The sequence below is a fragment of the Musca vetustissima genome, unplaced genomic scaffold (assembly GCF_032173495.1).
Source record: "Musca vetustissima isolate MV318-11 ecotype Yass unplaced genomic scaffold, APGP_CSIRO_Mvet_v1 utg12664, whole genome shotgun sequence".
Lineage (NCBI taxonomy): Eukaryota > Metazoa > Arthropoda > Insecta > Diptera > Muscidae > Musca > Musca vetustissima.
This window is the reverse complement of record NW_026885900.1, coordinates 69,745-96,852: the sequence shown is the minus strand read 5'-3', so window position 1 is coordinate 96,852 and position 27,108 is coordinate 69,745.

The following is a 27,108-nucleotide window of genomic DNA, read 5'->3' as shown; positions in this document are numbered from 1 at the left end:
TTTTTATCGCAAAGCAAAATTTGTAGATCTTATATAAGGGTTAAAATATTGCTGAAGAGTGAATATGAAAATTTTGAGTAGTTTACGTTATAAACGGTAAGACCGACCCAATTTAAAACCAGGTTTAAATTAATTTAATAATAACTTGAAAATTGTGGCACAGTGTAATGATTAGTCAATATTCATTGCGTCAAATCAACACAGACCTTTCTATAAAAAAGTTGCTCATAAAATTTTAAATAGGGTCCCCATATCATAATCGTCCTTTTCCATTTTTATCCGATCTGTGAAAACTGAAACTAACACTAATACATTTCGATATGATCATGAGGAAACCTCAATTTTTTAAACATTTCATTATTATCACAATTATTTTCCTATCTCGCCCTAGTTTACCTTTATTTGCGCTCATCGGTAAGAAGGAGCTGTGTAGAAGTCTGTTTTGGTAAACAAGAGTGATATATAGGGCCTGATTTTGTGAGGAGATTCATATAGGCTCAAGAAGATCTCATAAAGACCTATGGGTGAGCAATTTCTTATAGATGCAATATCAGGCGAATGGAATGTCTGATTTGAACCAAACTTTGCATAACCTATTATCCTTACGAAGCCTAGATAAAGTTTGTCCACTCCAATACTCGACAAAAGCAATACAGCACTCCACATTTCCTTCCGTGAACTTATTCTTCTCATTTCCTATCCTACTTTTATACACCCTGTTTCGTGTAATGTATTTTGTCAAGATATGTAAAAGTTGGTGTATTACAACAAAGACGATGATGATGATTACAACATAAATGTATGAGCAACCTCTGTTGCTAATAAAATACAATACAAGAAGTATTTATGTTGTAATTTTTACTAAGCGTAACTAAATTTCATGTAATAAATAAATGTGTGGATGTTTGTTACGCATACATCTACCTCAGCAGCAACAACTATACAATACATGTCTTCAATTCCAATAGAGATGTCAATATTGACAGACAATTTTTATGAGTAGCATAGATTATGGCCAAAGAGGTAATAAAATTTGGCTACTTCCATTCTATTTAAACATAAAAGCGACCAATATTTGTCCAATATTAAAATGAGAACAAAATATCTTCATTCTCCCTCCCCTTTTCCACCACGATTGTTATTAAAGGACAACGAATGTGTAGATAGACAATCACATGTGCCAACAACATACCTAGGTTTGTGTTAAGAGCTATTACAGTATTTTATTAAATTGTTGGCAGAGCAAATTGTCTTCATTCACATTTTATTACCTTGGGCAATGATGAGCGAAACACAAATAACTTATTTATTATTTGGTAAAATAAGGGAATGTGTACTGCTCTGAATACCTTTGAATTTCAATAAAATATTTCGCCTTAATGAAAATACTTGTTGTTAATGTTAAGTAATTTTATATTACACTTGTAATTAAATTAATAATATTGTGTAAAATTAATAAACAAATTATTTCTTTGCGGGGTTTATTAAAATTTATGCCGCATTATTTTGGCCATAAATATTAATTTTAATATCCTTGCTTTATGACCAGCAAACAAATATCAATATCGAAATATTAAACAATTTCGAAATCCCAGTTTGTGCTTATTTTTAGTTTTTTTCTCTCTCTAAAATTGACATAAAAACCCATAAACATTTAAGCAAAAATTAAAATAGATAGTCACCAGCTTAGAGTAGAGGATTTTTGGGGATATGCATTATTCACACATTCTACCCTCAAAAAAATGCATATAGTACACCAATATCTCCCTAAATAGAAATTTTATATAGCTATGCAATGTATGCATGTGTGTGTGTGTGCTTACGAGATCATAAAAAATGCCATAGCACATCTGTGTTTTTATTTAGTTTTAAATGCAGGGATATGTATATGTGGATATATGTAGTGCACATTTTGTATGTATGTGTATGCATATTCGATGAATAATTCCAAATTTTATGCAATTTATATATTGTATGAGTATGTGTAACAACAACAACACATTTTGCATTCATTCTATCACCATAGTAGATACCCTGTAGGGAAATGAACCAATTTTAAACTAACTTTAAACTAATTTTAAAATAGTCACTACTAGTCCATTTATCGATTATTTTTCTTTGGACCAACTGACTATTTTTACATGGCGATGATCGCGGTAGTAGTCAGTAACTTTTCAACTGGTTACAAACTAGTTATTTTTGACCCATTTATAGTTAGATTAAAAAAATGCAGATAGTCATCGGTCTAAAAGAGATTAATTTGTATGTAGAATTTTCGAAATCACTATTAGTTGGTATATGTTAAGATAACTATTTATTAACTTAACATGGCTAATTTGTAATTATACCAATATTGCAGTGTTTGAATCTATGAAAAAACAATTTCAGTTTAGAATTCAATATATATTTTTATACACATTTGAAAAATTATATACATAGGCGGAAATACCTCAAATATGTTTAAAAAAGTTGTTTTTATGCATATGTCGTGGAAGTGACGTTTTTTATAATATGCAATACTTTTCGGAGCTCTTTCTCTGGATCCACTGGAAGTGATCGCAGGGCGTCCATAGGGCACTCGAAAACATTTTGGAAATCTTTTAGACGTTTATTTCCAGCAGCGTCTTTTGTTATTTGCCTTTAATTAACCTCTTCATTGAATTTACCTGTGAATAAATTAAAAATTAATTGAATTAAAAATTAATAAAAATAACAACGTTTAAAAAGGGGAAAATTAATACTTACGTATGTTAGTCGATTGTCTTCATCTATAACGTTATTGAGGGCAGATAAATCCTCAACCGTTTTGACGGGGAAATATTTTCTTACATTTTTGTTCTCCGCATCTTGCATAATTAACTTTTCGGTCACTACATTTCAATTATATTATTAAAACACTTACCAATTTATTTCACACTTAAAAATCACAATTACAATTAATTACGATTTACACGTCTTCACTCTCCGAAGTTTAAACAGAATTTTTTTTCTTCATCTTTGCATTCGTTGTTGTTGGGTGGAATGCAATTCAAACGGTTTCTTGTTTTGCGTGTGTTATGTTTTTGATAACATGAAAATATTTTTGATTTCAATGTGGTTGAGTCTTAGATGACTTTCTAGCTAATTTATAATCAGTTGATTAATAATTTCTTTATAACTAAACATTTTGTAAACTAGTTGATGAAAGTCCTACAGGGTATTTATTTTTGCATGACACACTCGAACACACGCACACATACATTGATCCATAAGTTTTATAGTTTTCTATAAGTTTTTATGACATATTCTATCACTCCATTTCGTTCAACCCCCCTCCCCTATGCTTTCCAGCTATACCATTTCCATTAGAATTTTTGGCCTGCATTTGCACACAAAATCGTAAAATATTTTCCTGTTTTTATGTTGTGCCAAATATTTTTTCTGTATTTTTGTTTTAGAGAATGAGTAATGTCACGGCGTGCATGAGTGAGTCCCTTCCCGTTTGTGTGAGAACAACAAATGCATTATCAATAATTTTTGTCAGTGCATGTGGTAACACTTGTTGGGGACATATAAATAATTTAATGATTTTTTACAGTTTAATAGCTGTCAAAAAAGCGGGAGTGGTGTGATATAGCGGTCAGGTGGGATGGCTGAGGTGTACCCCATAGAGGAATAAACAGATTCTGTGGCATTTTATAGAGTGCGAGGAACACAAGTTTTCGATTTTTGTTATAAGCCGAATATGAGTTTAGAAGTCTGTAGAGGTCCTAATAGGTAGAGTGACGAAAAAGTTGTTGAGACGAATAGGTATTGATGAACTTTGTAGAGGGCTGAGAAGAATTATAGGCATCCGATGAGGTTTACAGGATATAGTTCCCAATATATACGGAGGAGATCCATTGATAGATGTTGTGAACCTCGTTGGGTAAATAACTTTAGAATGATAATGTAAATGAATTGGTGACCTGTAGATCTAGGATTGGAAAATCTGTGTAGGTGAAAGGAGATTTTGAGAGGATTATATGGTCTGAGGTCAGATTAGGTGGGAGAAATTTGTATTGAAGTATAATTGGGTAAAGCGGATCTCAATAGAGGTATGAAACGTTAAAGAGGTAATATATAGAGGAGCAATGCGATAATGACGGAATATTTGAGATATATGAGGTCGATTAGAGGAACTCTATTTAACTCTGATTAAGTTGAGATGAGCTCTGTACAGTTCCGGATCAAAAAAGAAAAGAGGACCTAGGAATGTAAAAAAGGACTGTGTACGATGGTACAATTAGGGGAATAGTAGCTCTGTAGAGGTCCGATATAGAAAGTGGTCTCTGTAGAGGTTCCATAGGTGAAGAGGATATTTATTGAGGCCCGATTAGGTGAGGAGAAGTTCTATTAGATTTCTCTTAAGTGAAAAGGATCTCTGTAGAAGTCAGATTAACTAAAGAAGAGGTCTATTATGGTCTGATTAGGTGGTTCCTTAGAGGTCCGATTCAATAAGAAGACTTGTTTAAACACCCGAATCGGTCAATATGAGCTCTATAGAGATCCGAACGTTTATGGTAAAGATGATTTCTATAGAATTCCGATTCGTTAACAAGTAGAGTTTCAATAGGTGAAGAGGATATATCTTGAGGTCCGATTAGGAGAGGAAAAGTTCTATAAGATTTCTGTTCAGTGAAAAGGATGGTATGAGTAGGGGTATAGTAGTAGTAGAGGTCCGATATGGAAATAGAGCTTTGTACAAGTACAATAGGTGAAGAGGATATATATTGAAGTCAGATTAGGTGAGGAGAAGTTCTATAAAATTTTTTGTCCGTGAAAAGGATCTCTATAGTAGTCAAATTAACTGAAGAAGAGGTATATTATGGTCGGATTAGGTAAAGAGTGGTTCCTTAGAGGTTCGATTCGATAAGAATAGTTGGTTAGAGATCTGAATGGGTAAATATGAGCTCTATATAGTTACGATTAGGGGGAGATGAGATCTTTTTAGCTAAAGATGATCTACGTAGAGATCCGATCCGGTAAAAAGAAGGACCGAATAGGTAAAGAGGAGCTCGGTAGATAACAAGAAACTCTGTAAAGGTCCGATTTGGTTAGAGACTTTTTAAAGGTTATATTCAGTAATAAGGACTTTTGTAGGATCCGACTAGAGCGAGAGAAGCTCTGTAGATGTTTCAATAGGTAATGGAGAGATTTGTGAAGGTCCGATTAGGTGAAAAGAAGCTTTATTAAGGTTCTATTCAGCGAAGGTCTGAATATGACCTCTATAGAGGTTAGATTCGTTAAAGAAGAAGCTCTTTAAAAGCCCGAATTTGCTATGAGAAGCTCTGTTGACGTCCGGTTAGAGAAAAAAGAGTCCTATGTAGGTCGGATTAGAGGAAGAGGAGCTGTGTAGAGGCCCGAACTGGTAATGGTGAGCTCTGCAGATGTCCGATTAGATGAAGAAAAACACAATAGTTGTCTGTTTCGTTAGTGAAGGAACTTTGTCGAGGACCTGTATGAAAAACTGAGCTCTCATTCCATTTCAGAATATAGTATCAATCTTCATCTTATTGGAAATAAAACAAAGTGTTAAAAGTGCAATATTTCAAAAGAAAAGGAACCTGATTAACTCTGAGAAATTATTATTCTTAATATAAAAATCTTCTTTCAATATGAAAAACTCTTTCCTCAACTTTTGTTCTTACCCACACACATTCTTATAAATCCATGTTATTTTTCCCTTAAAAGTATTCGACGGTTATCCAGTTTTCACAGATTTTTCCCTCGCCTTTTATGAGCCCTACCAAGCGTGTTGATAATTCTGTTGATGCCTTTACTTTATTGCAAATTAATTTGCTTGCAACATAAGTGAACATAATTGCAAACGTTCTTGTTGGGATTTTTCCGTTTTTTTAACTTTTTCTGAAAAAAAAAATCATGAAAATTTTCAGCGTTTTATTGCAACACACTTTCGTCACAATCACCAAAATGCCATACCATACCATACCATGTTTGCATTATGTTAATAATTTTCGTATGATTTTTTTGCGCTCTCTTCCAACTTTTAATGATATGCTCGAGTTCGATGTGTGCAGCCTGAAATGAAATTAAATTAAAACGAAGAAAAAGTCATGTGTGAAAAAAGTAAATAAGAAATTTTCAATGAACAGATTTTTCGAAAAAGCAGAGAATGTTTCCCCACAGCAAACAATAACAGAACGAAGTGCAACATTATGAAAACCTTACAAGTTTCGTTGGCAAAACTCAAGCATGCAGGACAAAACTCAATGCCAGTCCTGTGTATTATTATCCTTATTTAACAACGATTGAGAGGATGGGTGACACAACACAACTCCTACATTTTAATATTTTTACATTAAAAATTTTAATTTAAAGTTATGTTTGCATAAATGTTGCATCCACACACCAAAGCACAATGGCCAGATTGCAACATGGGTGTGCCATGTATGTGTGGGTGAGGTTGTTTGTGTGTGTGTACGACCATCTGAGGCCTGAGAAAATACAAAACTGGAAAATTCAAAAATTTAAATGAATACCCAACGAAAAATGTAACAATTTTCATAGTAATATTCAAATTAAATACTCCCTACATTTACAGGTTCACACATACACTTACATACGCACATACATATATATTTGCATGTACACAGAGAAAGGATATTGACTTGTATTTGTATATATGTATATTTGTGTGCATGGTAAAAATCTTTTGACATTAAAAACACTCTATGGAATATTTTGAACCCTCACCCCGCCGCTCCGCATCATCATTGATGTTAACGCTATCGATGTGTTGTTGTCGGTCGGATGGCTGGTTGGTTGGTTGGTCGCTACCACTTACATGGACGAGTATTTATGTTTGTGGTTAAAACTTGAGGTTTTCCAGGGATAAATACCATAACTGAGTATTGAATCACATCCGTGTGCTTTGTGTTTTTTGTTGTCGTTTTGGTCGATGTGGATTCATGGCTGACAAACTTTACAATTCCCTGCTCCAAAAACCAAACTGACTGAAAGTCAACACAACTTTCGAACTGATAGGGTTTAGCATAAAGGGTTACACTCGAGAAAAACAAATCGATGATTTTCTGATAATCCAAAAAGCCTGTAATTGAGTGTTAAGAGGATCATATAAAGGCTCCGCTAGGAGTGGAAGGACTCTGTAAAGGTTCACTAGGCAATGAAAGCTGTAAAGAGGTCCGATTCTGCAAATAAGGTCTAAAAATGACCGATTCTGAAAAAAGAGATATATTTACGTGAGAATGAGCTTCGATTAAGTGAAGAGGAGCTCAATATAAGCTCCTTTCTATAAAAAACAGAATAGGTTAAGAAGAGATTCCATTAGGAGAAGAGATTCCATTAGGGAGATCTGTTTAGTTGATGTTGTCTTCTATAGAGGTCCGATTTGGTAAAGGGAAGCTCTATAAAGGTTCGATTAGGGGACGAGGGTTCTTTAGCAGATCTTTATAGAGATCCGAATATGTGAGTAGAAAATATGTAGAAATGTAATTGTGTAAAGAATAGTTTTATCTGGGTCCGATCCCGTAAAGAGAATTTATCTGGAGTACGGAACAGTTAAAGAGGAGATTCGATTAGGGGACGAGGAGATCTGTAGAGATCTGTTTAGGTGAAGATTTCTTCTATAGATGTCCGATTTGGTAATGGGAAGCTCTATAAAGGTTCGATTAGGTGACAAGGGCTTCTTAGCGCATCTTTATTGGGGTCCAAATACGTGAGGAGAAAATATGTAGGGGATTAATCCTGTAAAGAGAAACTCTATTGAGGTTCAAAGGGTAAAATAGTAGTTATTTATGGATCCGATCCGAAAAAAAGTGTTCCGATTCGTTAAAAAGAGGTTGTGGAGGTCCGATGAGGAGCTCTAAAAGACCCTATTCATTAGAAGAAACTTCAAGATATGTTTTTTAAAAGTCCTGTAGGGGAGGAGGAACGCTTAGGAGAACCTTTGTAGGACTTCTTCTCAAAAAATGAGTTAATTTTTGTGGGAAGAAGCTCTAAAATTTTCCGATTATCTAATGAGGAGGAAATGAGGAGGATTTAAATTCTATGAGATGGAAATCTATAGAGGTTCTATAAGGTAAAGAAATCTGTATAGAGGTCCGATTCCATCGAATAAGTAAAGAGAACTTCTATATGGTTCAATTCGGTGGGGAAGAGCTCTAAACAACTCGATTTTGTTAAAATCAATTTACGGAGGACGACTTAGGGGAGAAGAGATCTTCAGAGGCTCAATTACGAGAATAAGAACTCTTTAGAATATCAATTGATGATGGGGGCGAGGAGGGGAACCTGGTAAGGTCTGAGGCAAGTGGGTTTAGGTAAGTCCGATTTGATGAATATAAACTTATCGAGGAGGACTTAGTGGAAGAAGAGGGCTTTAGAAATATACGAGGGTACGCTAAGTGGTACATGGTGTCTGCTTGTGTAAAGATAGTTCAGGAACACCGTTATTGGTTATTTTTAAACATTTTTCCTCGAGTGTACAATTTTTCCCCCGAAAAATATGCTAGGGTAGAATAATCACAATAGTTTTTGTGTCATTCTCGATGCAGTTTCCTAGCTGTCGTCGTCATCCTAGTTGATGTTGTTGTTGTTGCTGCTGTTGGTATTATTGCAGATATCGAGCAGTGCAGAGTGCATTAAATGCAAATGTTGCATTCAACTCATAACGGGTAAAATGAGTTTTCACGATATTTTTTGGTTGAATGTTTATGTGTGCGTGTGTGTGTGTGTGCGTGTACATAACCATAGATATGACATACAATCCGTATGCAAATGTCCATAACTATCTGTGCATGTAGTTGTAACTATTGACAGTGAAAAAGTTGATGGGTGGGTGTGTGTGGGTGCGACGGAATGCAGGCATAATCGTTACTGTGTGTTCGATTTTATGTTGCAGTTTGGTTGCTGTTGTTGGTTTTTTGTTTTTGTATTGCAATGAGAGTTGGTATGTGTGTGTCTGTGCGTATCTGTGTGAATGTTATTAAAGTAATTATTTTCCGAGCTTAATTTAAATTTATGTAAATTACAAAAGTATGCAAATTTTATTTATTTAATAAAGTGACAACATGCTTTCATGAGCCACACACACACATACATAACATCATAATAGTTTCAGTTATAAACAAATACATATACGTATTGTTGTATGTGCAAAATGTGTATTACATGAAAACTGATGTTGTTGTTGTTGCTGTTCGCATTTATTGGTCCATTGTTATTCGTATCACATCAGCATGTAATTCGGATTTACTTTCATCAACATTGGCTTGTTGTCCGGCCCCTCTTTATTTTAGTGTTGTTGTTGCGAAAGTAATAATTGTAACTAATTAAATATTATTTTTATGCACACGTTTTTTTTTTTGTCCGCTTGTGTTAATAATGCGTAATTTTTAATAATTCTCAGTTGTTACCTCAGACCCCTTTTGTTTTTTTTGCGTGAATGTTGAATTGATTTTTTTTTGCCGTGACATTAAAAATAATCATATTTATTATTATTGAATTATGTATATTATTAGAATTCAATATTGTTTTGGTTTTTTAATCCCTGACTTAATTGAAACTTATCAATTACATGTGGTTGTTAATTATTATGCACGTTTGTGGGCAACAAAAATACAAAAATTACCTGAACTATGCACCTAATTTTTTGTGCAGAACTAGAGCTGCGTATTTGAATTAGTCATGAAAATGGTGTTGAAAATATAAATAAATCAAGTTTCCTGTAGCCAAACTTTCACTACAGACTTGTTCATAGAAAAATTTCAATTCAGACAGGCTGGCTGAATATTATTTTTAATAGAAAATTTCAATTCAGCTTGGTTCAATAAAATATTCTATAGGAATGATTAATCCAGACTTGCTGAATAGGATATTGTTTAGGACAAATTCAAATTACCTTGGCTGCATATCATTTTCAATATAAAAACTCAAATCAGTCTTGCTGACCGGCATTTTTTACAGGAAATTTTCAATTCAGCCTAGCTGAATAGCATTCTGTCAAGAGGAGGAGTGGAATAAATGCCCGATTCCGAGAAGAGGATTTTTTTCTATGAGATGAAAATCAATGGTTATCCGTTTAGGTAATGTAGTGAACTTGGGTCCGATTAGATGGAAAGTAGTTCTATTGAGATCCGATTAGGCAATGTGGATCAACATTGGAGTCCAATACTGGTAAGTAGAAGGTGTATGTGTGTCCGATTAGGTGAAGAGGATATTCATTGGGTTCGGATTCAGTCATTGGGATGTGTATAATGATCTATGAGATGGAGTGCTATAGAGGTTCGATTAGATGATTATGAGTTTAATAGATAAGAAGAAGTTTTGGTATAGAGGTTAATTCTGTGTAAAGGGGCATTATATAATTTCCCTTCAACATATGGAGGACGGCTTAGGAGTCCGATGTAAAGAGAATCTATATATAATCTTTATAAAAGTCTGAATAGTCTATTAGAATAGGAAAAATTCAATTCAGCGGAAATTTTCAGTTCAGCCTGGCTGAATATCACTTTTAATAGGAAAAATTCAATTCAGACTATCTGAATAGCATTTTCGATAAGAAGATTATAATTCAGCTCAGCTGAATAGCATTTTCCATGACAAAATTTTAATTGAGCCTGGTTGAATAGCATTTTCCATAGGAAAAAAATTAATTCAACCTGGCTGTATAGCATTTTCCGTAGGAAAAAATTTATTCAGGCTGGCTGAATAGCTTTTTCAGAAGTAAAAATTAATTCAGCCTGACTGAATAACATATTCCATAGGAAATTTGAAATTCACCCTGGCTGAAAAGCATATTTCGTAAGGAAATTTCTATTCAGCCTGGTGGAATAGCATATTTCGCAAGGAAATTTCAATTCAGCCTGGCTGAATAGCATTTCCCATATGAAAATTAGAAATCAGACTTGTTGAATAAAACGTTCCATATTCCAAACGAAAATTTAAATTCAATCTGGATGAATATCATTTTCCATATAAAATATAATACCCTAATTGAATTTTGGTGTATTATGGCATGTATGTGTTTATGCATTCCGTCTGAAAGACATCTTTGGTACTGAAACCTGTTGAATAATAAAAATTATTTTAATGCCAACAAATTTCAAAATAAACTTGAATATAAAAATAATCAGTGCTATTTCTTGTAGTCTCCTTGTTTTACATTAAAAATATCTTTAAAATTTTCCATTTAAAGAAATACATTTGAATACGTTTCGAAGTCGATGACTTTGACAACTGAAACTAAAAATACAATTTCGTGGTAACGCAACACTCAGGTATATCTGGAAACCCATACCACCACCTACCGCCCCGCAGAGTGTTGTAATGCGATCTTGGCTGTTGAACAACAACAAAAAAATAAAAAAGAGTTTGGCAACTACTTGGATTCACTTATACCACAGGGTAAGTGACGAAAAGAAGAGCATAAAGAAAAATCTCTGCAAAGTTCAATTAAAAAGTCATTTTTAACTTTATGGAGAAAAGAGTTCATAAAAAAACGCCAAACAAAAGAAGATGCTGGGATTTTTTCCCTTAATTTTGGCAAGGAGGAAACATTTCCCCACGTATCTTCAACGTGTAATATGCCAATGTAAATAATTGTTAACAAGTTCTTAATGCCGCACATACACACAAAAAGTTGATGCATCTTTCGGCATGGTTCCATTTCTTTTCTTCTGCTTCTTCGTCTTGGTAGACGTCTGAAATTTAATTCGGTGTAAGTCTGCTGTCGATGACTTGCCTTGTTGCTGCGGACTGCCTGGTTCGTTGGTTGCTTGTAACACAAGATTAATGCACGTAATGAACTTCCGCTTCCCGTTGTTAATGTTAAAGTCATGGCGTAAGCCTTAAATATGTGTGAAAGCGTATATGCCATGTGGATGTGTATGTGCAGTTAGTCTTTACTTGATTGTTATTTAAGTAATGTAATGAATATAATGTATTTCTTAAAATATATTTATACCCTTCACCACACTGTGGTACAGGGTATTATGTCTTTGTGCATATGTTTGTAACAGGCAAAAGGAAACGAGATAGACACATGGTTCCTTTTGAGAATATGCATAGAATCACTTTCTAAGTCGATTTAAGCATGTCCGTCCGTCCGTCCGTCCGTCTGTCCGTCTGTCTGTCTGTCCATGTTAAATTGTAAACAAAGTACAGGTCGCATTTATGATCCGAATTGGATGAAATTTGGCGTAGGTCACTTGTTCGGCCCAAGGACGAACCCTATTGAAATTGGGAAAAATCGGTTCAGATTTAGATATAGCTCCCATATATATATTTAACCGATTTAATGTAAACGGTCCCTATATATCTTTCGATTTGCACGAAATTTGGTACAGCGTAATCATTTAAGTCTAGAATGATGTCTGCCAAGTTTCGTGAAAATCGGTCCAGATTTAGATATAGCTCCCATATATAGTTTCGTCCGATTTCATGTAAATGGTGCCCCAAAGTCCCTATATATATTTCGATTTGCACGAAAATTGGCATAACGTATTAAATTAAGCCTAGAGTGATGTCTGCCAAGTTTCGAGAAAATCGGTTCAGATTTAGATATAGCTCCCATATATAGTTTCGTCCGATTTCATGTAAATGGTGCCCCAAAGTCCCTATATATCTTTCGATTTGCACGAAATTTGGCATAACGTATTAAATTAAGCCTAGAGTGATGTCTGCCAAGTTTCGAGAAAATCGGTTCAGATTTAGATATAGCTCCCATATATAGTTTCGTCCGATTTCATGTAAATGGTGCCCCAAAGTCCCTATATAGCCTTCGATTTGCTCGAAATTTGGCATAGCGAAATGGATTAGGTCTAGATTGATGTGTGTTAAGTTTGCTGAAAATCGGTTCAGATTTAGATATAGCTCCCATATATATTTGCGTCCGATTTAAGGTAAATGGAGTACCAAAGTCCCTATATATCTTTCGATTTGCACGAAATTTGGCATAACGTATTAAATTAAGCCTAGAGTGATGTCTGCCAAGTTTCGAGAAAATCGGTTCAGATTTAGATATAGCTCCCATATATAGTTTCGTCCGATTTCATGTAAATGGTGTTCCCTATATATCTTTCGATTTGCACGAAATTTGGCATAACGTATTAAATTAAGCCTTGAGTGATGTTTGCGAAGTTTCGAGAAAATCGGTTCAGATTTAGATATAGCTCCATATATAGTTTCGTCCGATTTGATGTAAATGGTGCCCCAAAGTCCCTATATATCCTTCGATTTGCTCGAAATTTGGCATAGCGAAATGGATTAGGTCTAGATTTATGTGTGTTAAGTTTGCTGAAAATCGGTTCAGATTTAGATATAGCTCCCATATATATTTTCGTCCGATTTAAGGTAAATGGTGTACCAAAGTCCCTATATATCCTTCGATTTGCACGAAATTTGGCATATCGTACTTAATTAAGTCTAGAATAGTGCACGTTAAGTTTCTCGAAAATCGGTTTGGATTTAAATATAGCTCCTATATAAATTTTCGTCCGATTTAATGTAAATAGTGTACCGAAGTCCCTATACATATTTCGATTTGCACAAAATTTGGCATAGTGTACTAAAATGAGTCTGGAGATTTAAGTGAAATGAGATTTATATATAGCTCCTATATATTTTTGCTTCCGATTTTATGTAAATTGTGCACTAAAGACCCAAAGTTTGTCCGATTGCCACACAATTATGTACAATACAGAAGTTAATATAAGATAATCTCTGCCATTCTCATTGAAATCGGTTCAGATTTTGATATAGCTTCTACATATATATTTTCGTCCAATTTTACACAAAATTGACACAAATTTTGCACAACGTACTAAAGTTTTGAAATTTGGAAAGTGTAGAAATCGGTTCAGATTTTGATAGAGCTTCTATATATATTTTCTGCCGAGTTTTGGTAATTTTGTCCCATTGTAAGAAGCAACCGTATATCTGAACAAATGAAAAATTTAGTATAGGTTGCAGAATTCGACGTCTATTAGCATTCATCTGTTGAATATACCCAAAGTGGTGAAGGGTATCATATAGTCGGCCCAGCCCGACTTTTCTACTTTCCTTACTGGTTTTTTCTTAGACAACTTTCATAAAGAGTTTTTTTGCACGTCGTTGTGGTAATTTTTGCATAATTAGTTTGAAGCAGCTTTTTTTTAAATTCACTTAATCCTAAATATTGAATAACAACTCTTCTACAACTCTTCTCTTCTAATTAAGTCACGCCAATGGGTGGAGATTAGGACTAAACCACGCCTATGGGCGGAGCTTACAACTTAAACCACGCCTGTGGGCGGGACTTAAGAAAAATGTATGATATAAGCCACGCCTATGGGCGGTGCTTAAGATTTAAGCCACGCCTATGGGCGGGACTTGAGCAAAATTCATAATATAAGCCACGCCTAGGGGCGGAGCTTAGGACTTAAGCCACACCTGTGGGCGGGACTTAAAAAAAATTTATGATATAAACCACGCCTATGGGAGGAGCTTAAGACTTAAGCCACGCCTATGGGCGGGACTTGAATAAAATTCATAATATAAGCCACGCCTATGGGCGGGGCTTGAACAAAATTCATAATATAAGCCACGCCTATGGGCGGAGCTTAGAACTTAAACCATGCCTGTGGGCGGGACTTAAGCAAAATGTATGATATAAGCCACGCCTATGGGCGGAGCTTTGGACATAAGCCACGACTATGGGCCGGGATAAAACACAAATTATGATATAAGCCACGCCTATGGGCGGAGCTTAAGACTTAAGCATGCATATGGGCAATATTCGGTATTTTGGACACGTTGTTCGACAGAATTGGATGTAATTTGATATTTTGGGTTGTCATTGAATAACACATGCCCGCAGGGAAAAATACTGACCCAGTATTCGGTATTGTAGAGATATTTGACACGTTTTTCCACCGAATTGACTGTTATTTGGTATTTTGGGTTCCCATTGAATAACTCATATCCGTACTAAAAATTATTAATATTGACCCAGTTTTCGGATAGCCCCCATATAACGGTCTTCCCAATATCCGATATTTTCGGGATTTTCGTCAGGTTTTCCAACCGAATTGGCTGTAATTTGGTATTTTGGGTTCTCATTGTATAGCACATGTCCGTACCAAAAAGAATTGTTATTGACCTAAGTTTCAGGGTAGCACCCATATAGCGGTACCCCCCAATATTCAGTATTTTGAGGTTTTTTACACGAATTGGCAATAATTTGGTATTTTGGGTTCTTATTGAATAACACATACCCGAACTAAAAATTATATATATTGACCCAAGTTTCGGGGTAGCCCACATATCATGGTACCCTCCAATATTTGAAATTTTGGTCAGGTATTCCAACCGAAATAGCTGTAATTTTGTATTTTGGGTTCTCATGTATATTTTGATTGTCATCTCCCTGCTTCGTCACCAGACATAAATTTCTTAAGAAGATCTCGGTAGTCGAGGACTTAATACTGAAAACAATGTCAGCGTTAAAAGTCTCTGGAATTAATCTTGAATATGACGAATGATGACATAATATATTTTAATTTTTATATCGAATGAATTACTCAGATTGAATTGTTTATAAATTATATAAATATCTAATTTTTATTTATTTTAAAAAAATGCCACACAAACTAAATTTTAATAGTTTTTCTTATCTTTATACTCAAACTTAATATTATTTTTATTTTATTTATATGTTTTTGCTGCTACTGCTTGTGTTGTTGTTGCCTCAATATGCAAATAATGTAACTGACTCACGTTTTGGCCATAAAAATTTGTTGTTATCACAAAAATTGACTATAAAAACCCTTTTAAAAATAGTCACATAACCACACCTACATCCTGGCTAAAAGGGGGTGGGTGGCAATTTTCATTTTTCGTTAAAGAAAAATAAAAGTAGAATGGTTGTTGGAGAAGGCAGAAAACGCATTTGATATAATTTACCAAGCAATAAAAATTGCACATTTTTATTGTTTTTATTTTTTGTTGTTTTTGTTCGACTTGTAGGAAATAATAAAAACCGAGCAGCAAACAAAAGCCATTTTATTATTATTTTTTGGCAACTGAAAATGCTGTCAACCCTTTTCCTTGTGATTTTTTTTTAAACAAACGGTCATAAAATTCTACGAACAACAACAATCATGGCTAATGATGATGATGTTGTTACCAATATCACGAGCGTATGTCTAATACATATAATGGTGAATTATAGGTTATTGATAGGATTGAATTTGTTATTGTTAGATTGGGAAATGTTGAGTTTAGCCAGGAGGTATAAATTTCCTTTCAATTGCATGTCTTGAAGAAAAAATAATGTCGTTTGTTCGAAGGCTGGAATCTGATTTTATGAGTATTTAAAGCATATGTAAAGAATTTGAGTTGGGAGGAGTTTCATGGTTTTCTTAACACCACTTGTTTATCTCTTTGAAAGTTAAGTGGCATAACAAAGGGATTAAGTCATGTGTCGAAATCTATGTCTTTACTAAAAGAGAAACATAAAGAAATAAATCAAATAAAATTTCAATAAAAAAATCAATTAAAAAATGAAAATGCTGAGGTAAAAAGGGATCGAAATGAAATAAAAAAATAAATAATGCCAAATATATTATTTAACTAAGCCATACATACCAATTTGCAACATACTTGTGTAAGGTATAAAAAGTGTAACTTTATACGTAGACAATACATATGCTTTGCCGTTTGACTTCATGTAATTTTCAGTGAATGAAAAATGAAAACAAAAAACGAGAAAAATCCCAAAGAAGATATAAAAATAGAGTGACGCGTCTAACAAATTGTCTTCAACAAATCCCACGGAATATAAAAACAGTAACCATAAATCGTTTGCCACTAACAGATGATAACATGAAAGAAATATTTGTAAAACATACAACATGACAGATGGAGAGAGCGATATAGCGAGAGAATGAAATGAGAAAAAACACATTGCATTAGAAAATAAGCTTACTGGAGTGATATATATTTTTCGTGTGAGAAACTACTCAAAAGAGGCGGGAATTATTGGTTGATGTATTCAAATGTTCGAAGTTTTATGGTAAACGTATGAGTAATGAGAAGATCGGAAGGAAAGTAATTATACGCCACATGTGAATTAAGATCGATATTGTCCATAATTGGAAATTGTGTAATATTTAGATAGAAAATAACATTAAAAAAATATGACAAAATGTTCTCCGAGGATAAGAAGCCATGTACAGGACATATGATACATCATACAGCCCAATAATGGTGCTACCGGTAAATGGGGGTATAGTAAAACGAAGATCAATATTGATATTTGACAGCCAATGAGAATACAAAATTACAGCTTATTCGGTGGAAAAACGTGCCCCAAATTCTTAAAATACGGACTTTGGTCAATATTCATAATTTTTAGTGTGGAGATGTAGTGATAAGGTTATGAGAACCCGAAATACTAAATTACAGGCAATATGATTTAAAAAAGTGTCAAAAATCCTAATATTGGGGATGGGTCAAATAAAAAAAAATATTGAATACGGAGATGTGCCATGCAATGAGAGCCAAAAATACCAAATTACAGCCAAAATACCAAATTGCAGCTGGGAAAACCAGTCCAAAATCCCTAATATACCGAATACTAAGCAGTACCGTTATATGGGGGCTACCCTGAAGCATAGGTCAATATTAATAATTATTGGGATGGAAAAGTTCTATACCATGAGAACCCAAAATACCAAATTACAACCAATTCGGTGGAAAATGGTGTCCAAAATCCCTAGAATGCCGAAAGCTGGGGGGTACCCTTCAATTGTGGATACCCCAAAACTTGGGTCAATAGTAATAATTGTTGGTACGGAGATGTGCTATACAACGTGAACCCAAAATACCAAATTACAGATAACCCGAAACTTGGGTCAATAGTAATAATTGTTGGTAGGAAACTGCTATACAACGAGAACCCAAAATACCAAATTACAGCCAATTCGGTTGGAACACTTTTCTAAAATACCGAATATTGGGGGTGCCGTTATATGGGGTACCCCCAATATTCGTGGACCGATGTATTTGCAATACCAAAACTCCTAGGAAATCTCATTTTAGGGTCTTATTCCGAGTTTGTGTCAATTTTTCCCACTAGATGTCATGTTAGAAGGATAGCAAAAAGGATAAAACTATTCTCTATTAAATGTTAGTATAAGTTACTGAACCAGAGAAATTGGCATTTATAATATATACCGAATATATAGACGGACAAAAAATTCAAATGTTTATGCCAAAGATCTGAAGTGTAAATTAAGGATATATCCCAATTTATTTACCTTTACTTAATAATTCGTATTCCTGTGCTTTTATAAAGGATTATACCATCACGAATGTGGTGTAGCGGCTCTAAAATGCCACACAACCTTCCTTAATTTTTTAAATATGTTTTCTATTTCTAAAATTCTACAGTCAGCTGCCAAAGAAAAAAAGAAAAAGGAAACATTATGTCGAATAGGGAACTATGTTTACTGAGCAAAAATAGTTGTTGTTGTTGTTTTTAGTTTTTGTAACGACAAAGTCCTTGACATTATGAAACATGTGCTTTTCTCGTTTATCCCACAAATCGTTTGGCAGGAAGTCACTGCTATGATTCCAGCTTGGGTGAGATATGTTATGTAGGCATGTATGTATGTGTGAGTGAGTGTAATGGAAGCTTAAAGGATGAATGTTGGCAATTTTTAACAAAATTTATGGTTGAATACAAAAGAACTAAAAAAACAGAGAATTTTTGAATTACCAAACATGTTACACAAAATAAATCACAACCGATGATGATATGAGGGAGGCCAAAGTTGAAAGAATAAAAAAACAAAATTATGGAATATAAAACATATTAAATGTTAACTAGTTGGGGTAAAGTTGTTGTAATTCGTTGATGTTCCTGTTGTTGTTGTGGTCATGTCAAATGTATATGTTAACAATGCCATTGTAATTGTAGTAGTAATTATTTTAATTAATAACTGTTCTATAATGTCCTTGTTTGTTGTATATGATGTTTCAGTTTTTTTTAAATGTATTGAAATTATTAATAAAAAATTGTGTAATACAATTAAATGGGGGAAATTGTGTATTTTTAATAATTATCACAAAAGAATGGCAGCGACAAAAAGTGTTGATGATAATTACTGTTGTTATTTTTTTGTTTTATTTCCACAAACATAATCTGGTAATGCAATCCCCTACAATTCTATGGCATTAATGAACAAAATCCTTTGATTTCCATTAACAAATAAAAAATTATTTTAACAAAAAATATTAATTTTTATAAATATATTAATAATAAGGCCTTTAAAATGTTCATACATGAGAGAATTAAATATATTTTTATGAGATTATTATGAATTTTATGCATTTGTTGGTTTTCTATTTCAAGCTTCCTTACTTGTTCTGGGATGGGTGAGTGTGTGTATGGATGAGTTACGTGTGTGTGTTTATGTGTAACCTGTTTGTGGTTTCAGGATATTTGAGATTTTATCTCTTTGGCCAATCTTAAGAAGGTGTCAAGTGAATTTTTGAAGAAAATTGGCAGGCAATTTACTTGAGAATGGCCAATTGTATTTTGAAAGTAGAGTTTTGTGAAGATGAGTTTGTGTATTTGCCTAGGCAACAATTGTAGTCTTAGCAAGTGCCAGAGTTTGCCAACATAAGGTACGAAATAATTTTGTAATTTAAGAAAAGTTCATAAGAATTGAATATATGATGATCACATAAAAAAATGATTTTGGGATGAAGTGGACCGAAAACTTGATTTTTTTCTAGTCGATCTATAGGCCACAAACCGAACATCACAACACAACCCACTCTTAAGGGAATCGGCACAAGTAATTAGAAGAGCTGTACTGAATATTGGGAATATTAGGAAAATAAGTGTAAGGAAGAGGTGCTATTGATCTCTAATCGGTCAAGAGGGTGCAAATATCACGATATATTGCCCAGGCTCTAAATAAATATCCGCAGAAATTAGAGTTCCGTGTATAACCTCATTAGCCATAAGGCCGAGGGTATATGTCGCTCAGACGATTTTATGTAGGTTTCTCAATGGTTACAAAGCGATCACAATGAAGGATACAAATTATTTCCTCTTTTAAAAATGTTACCATCTATGCTCTATCTTAATTTCCGTCAAGTAAAATTTCAATTCCCTATTTCCCTTTTTGCCCATCCCTTTATCTCTTTGAGCATCTCAGCAGATGTGTGAGTGTGTTTGTGTGTGCTCTATATTTGTGGAATAGGTAATAGGTAATTTTCTTAGAAATGCAGCTGTTTCGTATGACACTTTTGCTAAATGTCTTACAAAAAGCCTTAAGGATATTTAATATTGGTTTTACAGATGCATTTACACACAAACGCAAACACACACATATATACAAAAACACAGCCATACACTCACATATGGTGTATATGTCATTTTTGAAAAGGTAATTGTAAATTGTGTACATTATTAAAAACAAAATATAATTACACATATATGACCATGACAACAACAAAAACAAATACAAGAACAAAATACAAGAAAACCACACACATATACACACCCATGAACACAAATTGTAAATATAATTTCCTTTTCTACTCACAGAAATCAGATGATAAACAAACATTGAGACTAACATTCGATTAAAATCTTAAGTGAAAATTGGTTTGAACTCGAAATGTAAGTAAGTGTGAGTGTTAGCTCTCCAGGTAAGTGTGTGAGTGTGTTTAGCTGTCAAAATATGTGTAAGAAATGTAGCTGTCATATCATGTTCGAAGGATGGTGCAAATTTTGTAATTATCTTTGTTGTCAATTAAAACCTATTTACATAATATCACCATCATTATCAACAACATCATACTCATTACACACTCGCACACATACACAATGATGCTGATGATGTGTGTGTGAGCATCATCAAAATCATCTCATTAGAATATCATTGAAATGGGAATTTGTTGCTGTCCAGCTGTTTGAGGTCCAGTAATAAGGATAATGTAAAATGTAGACTTATATATTCAAGAGGACTTGTTATTTCTCTTTTTGTATGGACGGACCTCCATTAACATTCGTATTAATAAACATAATTATGATTACAACAAACACATGGCACCAGGTCTGTTTAATTATGAACGAAATGTGAATACATTTTCGTAGTAAAGTATCATTTAAATTTTGAAAGAATAGTATGTGCGGTATGTCCTCATTGCTTCTTCATTTTGAGTGTGTGTGTGAGTGTGCGGGATGGCTTGTTGAGAATATTGATAATTATAGGCTTCGAAATATCTCTATGGGAGTATGAGTTTTACATAGAATGTGTTTTAGGGTGTCATATATTTTATTAAATGGAGGAGGAGGTTTTCTTGGAGGAAATTGGGTAATTTGTGGTTAATAGGTCTTGCAGGTGATACAGAAGGATATTAAGAGAATATGTTAAAATACATTTCTGTGTTTTTATGGACGGATATATGAAAGAATCCTTTTCAATAGGATAGGTGGCAATCAGGACCATCTTCTATAGGACGGGTAACGATTAGGGTGTACTTTTTTGGTATGTAATACGCTCAGGGCCACCTCCTGTAGAATATATGACCCTCCACCATGAGATGGACAGTTAAAATACCCGTAATCGTTGGGGACCAACATAAATGGTTTGACGCACAATGAGAATCAAACTAGAGGCAATTCGGTTTAAAAAGTGCCCAAAATATCCAAAATACCAAATAATGGAGCTTTTTAAAAAGTAAAATATATATCTTTGATGGGGTATATAGTAAATATTTATGGGTTTTGCAAACGGAATGACAAATTTAATACACACTCCACCCTATGATGGATGGTATAAAATTTTTATAAAAAATATATATGGGGTATATAGTAAATATTAATGGGTTTTGCAAACGGAATGACCAATTTAATACACACTCCACCCTATGATGGATGGTATACATCTTTTATAAACACCAGTGAGCGGAGTATCTGCACCCTCTTTGCCGATTATAGGTCAACAGCTTCAATTTCTATTTTTCCAAATCCCATTTTTTCGAGGTGAATATTTACGTTATAAAATAAAAATTTGGTCACTTTAGGTTTTGGTTGATTCGATCCTCGGAATATAGGTCGATCATCATCTCAACAGCCGTTCTAAGTATTTGGTCAGATCCTTTTCACCGTGTAAAATATATAATGTTCTGCATATAATAATGGTCTCTAGAGCGACATTTTCGATGACTTTAACTTCAAAAATTCCTGAACGGAATCTACGAAACCAATTGGCTTTTACAGTATCGGAACCATAAACACCATTCACATTTTTAGTCGCTTAGCTTGCATTTTCGCCAATGAAAAACTGTAAATTGTGCCGAATTTGGCCTTTGTTCACTTCCATGTTTAGCACTAAATGCACCAAACAAAACAAATTTTGTAATTTTTCACACAAAAGTCTGGGTCCATTTGACCCCCTAAATATTGATCAATCATCACCAAAACAGTCATGCTTATTCTTTGGCTAGATTCCCTTCCCTTGCTGGCGACCAGAAAAATAGACAAAAAGAATTTTTTGGTCCATTTGGTTTTCAAATTATAATGCACAGACGGACACACATTTCTAGATCGACTCAGCTAGTCGAGATATGGCGATCGGAATACTTAAAGGTGGGCCTAGGACCAATATTTTGCTGCGTAACAAATATACATTATCCATAATTTCTACATCCACCTCGTTTATTTAGGCTTCTTGTTTTCAAACCGATTGTTATCAATTTGTCGCCGTTTAAAGTCTGAAAAAACGTGACTTTAACAGTCACTTTAACTTAGTGAATGCATAATTTTTTCTGTTCACACTTTACAAAATTAAAACTCGAACACCAATGACGACAATAAATAACTTTGGAATAAAAAAACAACAACATCTCAGTTTTATACCTCGGAATACCTCTAGGTACTTTAATGCATTTAGCCAGGGCTCTAGAACATTACAAATCCCATGGAATATTTTCAAAAAAATTCCGAAAATACTACATTTTGTACAGATATGAGAGTGGCATACATAATTCGCATAGTGGAGTAATAAAAAAATAAATAAAGTAAAAAAAATAAAAAACAACCAGAGTACTGTTCTGTACTCGTAAATATCAAAAGTACTCGAAACAACTTTTCAAAGTGAAGGTCGACCAGAAGATATCAACCAAGAGATCGCTTGCGCCTTTGTGTGTGCGTGTGTGTGTCTGTGTTATGGCAACTTTAAGTGCAACAATCGCTCAGCTGTTAACGCTTCAACAAATGACCAGCGAGGCATACAATTTCAGTGTATATTGTGGCTGAGCAAATGCTGGGCTAATGGGGTTGTCGGGTAATAGCTCCGCCATACCCCTCCTTCTCTCTAGCATTGTGTCATGCGCCAGTTAGTGTTGTCCGATGGCTATTAAGTTCATTTAAATTCCAAGTACTGTTGGTCTTGGTGTTGCTGTTTTTGTTGTTTGGCATGACGTCTGAATTACCTGAAGAGTTCAATCAAAACAGAAGCGAATCAAACCAAGCTTGTCATGCAGCAAAAAACCTGACTGAGTGAAATCGCTGCATTTAATTATAACTGAACCGTGGATATTATTACTCATAGGTCTTGCTCTCCATTTGACTGCTTCGTTTTTCAGTTTTTTTTTGTATCGGACCTGACTACTGTTTTTACTGCTGCTGCTGTTGCCAATGGCCGAGAATGTAACTTAATTGTAATAATGTAAGTTTTTATTAATTTTTTTTGCTGAGTGTTAGTAGTTATTATTTTCTACTTCAATGATTTTAATAAATAAATTACAATCAATAATTCGATATGAGCTTATAAATATATAGTTTATTGTGCTCACGTGTGTGTGTGAGTGAGTGAGTGTATGAAATTTACATAAACGTGGATTAGTTGAATGATAATCGCTTAGAGTTAAAAATTTAATTTGTATTAAAAAATAAAATAAAAAACGTATTAGCGATTATTAAATGCACTAAGTATGATAATTATTTTAATTAAGGCGTCAAACTCAGAAATTATTGACAGTTTCCTTTATATTTCAAATTAATACAAAGTGACACGTTTTTTCATTCCTTTCTAATTTATCTGTGGACTTTCAAATTTGTCCCTCCTTTTTGGGGTTAACACAGATATCCGAACTATCAATTAAACATAAACTCAATTCATCTAAGGAGGTAATGTGCAACACAATGAAGAAGATGTCTTGTTGCACATTGCTGTAGTTGTCTTTATGGTGATTGTTGTTAATGCTACAGCTTAGGATGATGTACTAGTTAACAATAACATTCTAATCTGTGTAATTTTCGACATCGTTGGCAATTATTCTATACAATGGACACATCATGTTCAAGCAAATTTGTAATTAGTTAGATACAAATTTTACAACAAGAAGTGAATAGATGCATCTTCTATAGGGAGATATAGAGTATATCTAGTAATTTTTATAGACCTGATCAAGAATATATTTTTGATCCGAATAAAATTCTATTCGAACATAGTTATGCCCGGACGACTTGGTCTTTTCAGTATTTACAAGTACATTCTTACTACTCATACAATAATTGACATTGAATGGGACATATAGGTCATCGTGTCCCCAGAGTACCATACCATTTTTGGCTGCAAAAACGTCTATAAGTTCGGCCGGGTCATACCCTATAATAATATCGAAATGGGGCGCGACCTTTATGTTGGTGCTATATGAAAACATTCCTGAGTACTACCTATCCTAGTGAGAGAATCCATTCTCCCTCATTTATCGTCCCTACAAAGACATATTTTATATGTGTTCTAATATTTTCGTCTTATGTATCACCTGCAATACCTATTAACTATACATTACCTAGTTTTTCTCATGAAATCCTCCCCTCCCCCTTTAATAAAATATATGACACCTTAAAACACATTCTCTAAAAACTCATACTCCCACAAACAAAATCTTCAACCCTATAATTATCGATATTCTTAACAAGCCAATTTTCTGACCAATGAGGCTGTATTTTGTCATTCCAGGTTCTTAGAGGGTAGACAACTTACTTGTAGAAAATTGTCTATGCAAATTCAGGTTTTGGATATAGCCACTATGTAGAGCTCCACTCACATTTTCATTATTTTGTTGATCCAAGGTGCATTTTTGGCTAACGATGCCGTATTTGCGGTCCAGCCCCATTTTAGGTATGATCCTCTTGCAGAACAATTTCTTTTGAATAGCTCATTCCGCAACGACCGAACTCTAGTATATAATAGCGGCTGTGCAGGCTTACTATAGCTCTGAGTTATCTTCTATGAAACATATGAAGATCAGCCCATCTGTTATGGAGTAGACAACGCTAGGACTTTTTTATTGTAATGTAATCACTCTGAGAATCATCAACTGAGGGATAGAGGGTGCTAGGAATCACCTACAATAGATTATATGTTGCTCAAAGCTTAGTCGATTGTCATCAACTATTGTCGCTCTATAACGCTCAGAATATTGTATTCTATGAAATGAGTGACCCCACACATTCATCTATTAATTTTCCGCGCCATCTGCTGTGGAATAGATTGAACAATGAAGTATTTTTGTAGAGAAGGATCGCTAGCGGTCATATGCAATATTTTCTATAGAGAAGATAATTACTCCAGATACATCTACTGTATAATGTATTATGATATGAATATTTTATTATGTTTATTAAGGAATACAGGGAAAAAGAACGGCTGGAACAAGAAGAACTAGATGAACTACGACAAATTCCTTTTTATTGCGGTTGCTCATGGTTACTATAGACATGAGTCATCTTTAAGCCAACATATAAGGATCAGAGTCATCTGTTGGGAGTAGATGATGCTAGGATTATTCTACTAAGGAATAGATGGCGCTAAGAGCCATCAACCATAAATTATATGTTGCCCTAATCATAGCCGACTGCCATTTACTATAGTGGTCCTGTATTGTATTATTAAACATATGACATTCATGATCATGTTCAAAAAATGAATGACCCCAAGCATCCATCTATTGAATCTCCGCACCATCCATGGTTTAATAGATTGCCCACTGATTCAACTATTGTGGAATATGTGGCGCTGAAGGTCACCACATATAGAGTAAATAAGGCTAAGGTCCATCTACAACAGAGTAGGTAACCCTCGCAGTCATATATAATATATTGAATAGAGAAGATAAATGACTCCAGCGCCATCTACCGTGGAATATATTACGATATGAAAACTTTATGGCGCTGAAGGTCACCACATATAGAGTAAATAAGGCTAAGGGCCATCTACAACAGAGTAGGTAACCCTCGCAGTCATATATAATATATTGAATAGAGAAGATAAATGACTCCAGCGCCATCTACCGTGGAATATATTACGATATGAAAAATTTATTTTTAATTACGGAATAGAGGGCCATTAGAGTCATCTAAAACCATGTAGGTGACGCTCACGGTCATATGCGATGATGTTCATCTGTGATATTGTATGTAACGCTCAGTTGTACTTTCCATTGTAGAGTAGATGACACTTATAGCTATCGTAATTGACGTTCAGCCTTCTCATAACCCCAATGAGATTCTAATTTTAAAATCGATTTCCCCCTCATCATATTTAAATTTTAATTACGTAATTTCCATTACGTTAAATGACGTTGCCGAGGCTCCTTTCAAATGTTGCATTAGTCACTTGTTTTTGGTATTAGTGTTCGGTTTATTTTTATATGGATTAATAATGCCGGTGTAATTAACACCGTTCTTGGCCAATTCCGGTTTTCATTGTACACACAAAAAACCTTAATTGCGAGTGTGTCAAGCCAACTGATTGCCACTTTTAATGCAGTACTGCAATCAAAAAAAAATGTTATTAACAGCGATACGATAACATTGTCTCGCTCTCCATACTACATTTCAACAGAGAATCACTAAGCCGCTCTTTAGGTCTCTTTCTCTCTGTTTACCTGTTGTATTGAGGTTTGCTACAAGTCGAACTTAAAACGACCAGCTAACAATACAGGTATAACATTCGTGTTGAGGTTGATATTTTTGTTTGGCTGTGTGAAATGGTAGCAATTACGGTTTTTTGTTGATTGATTGTTTGAGTGTGT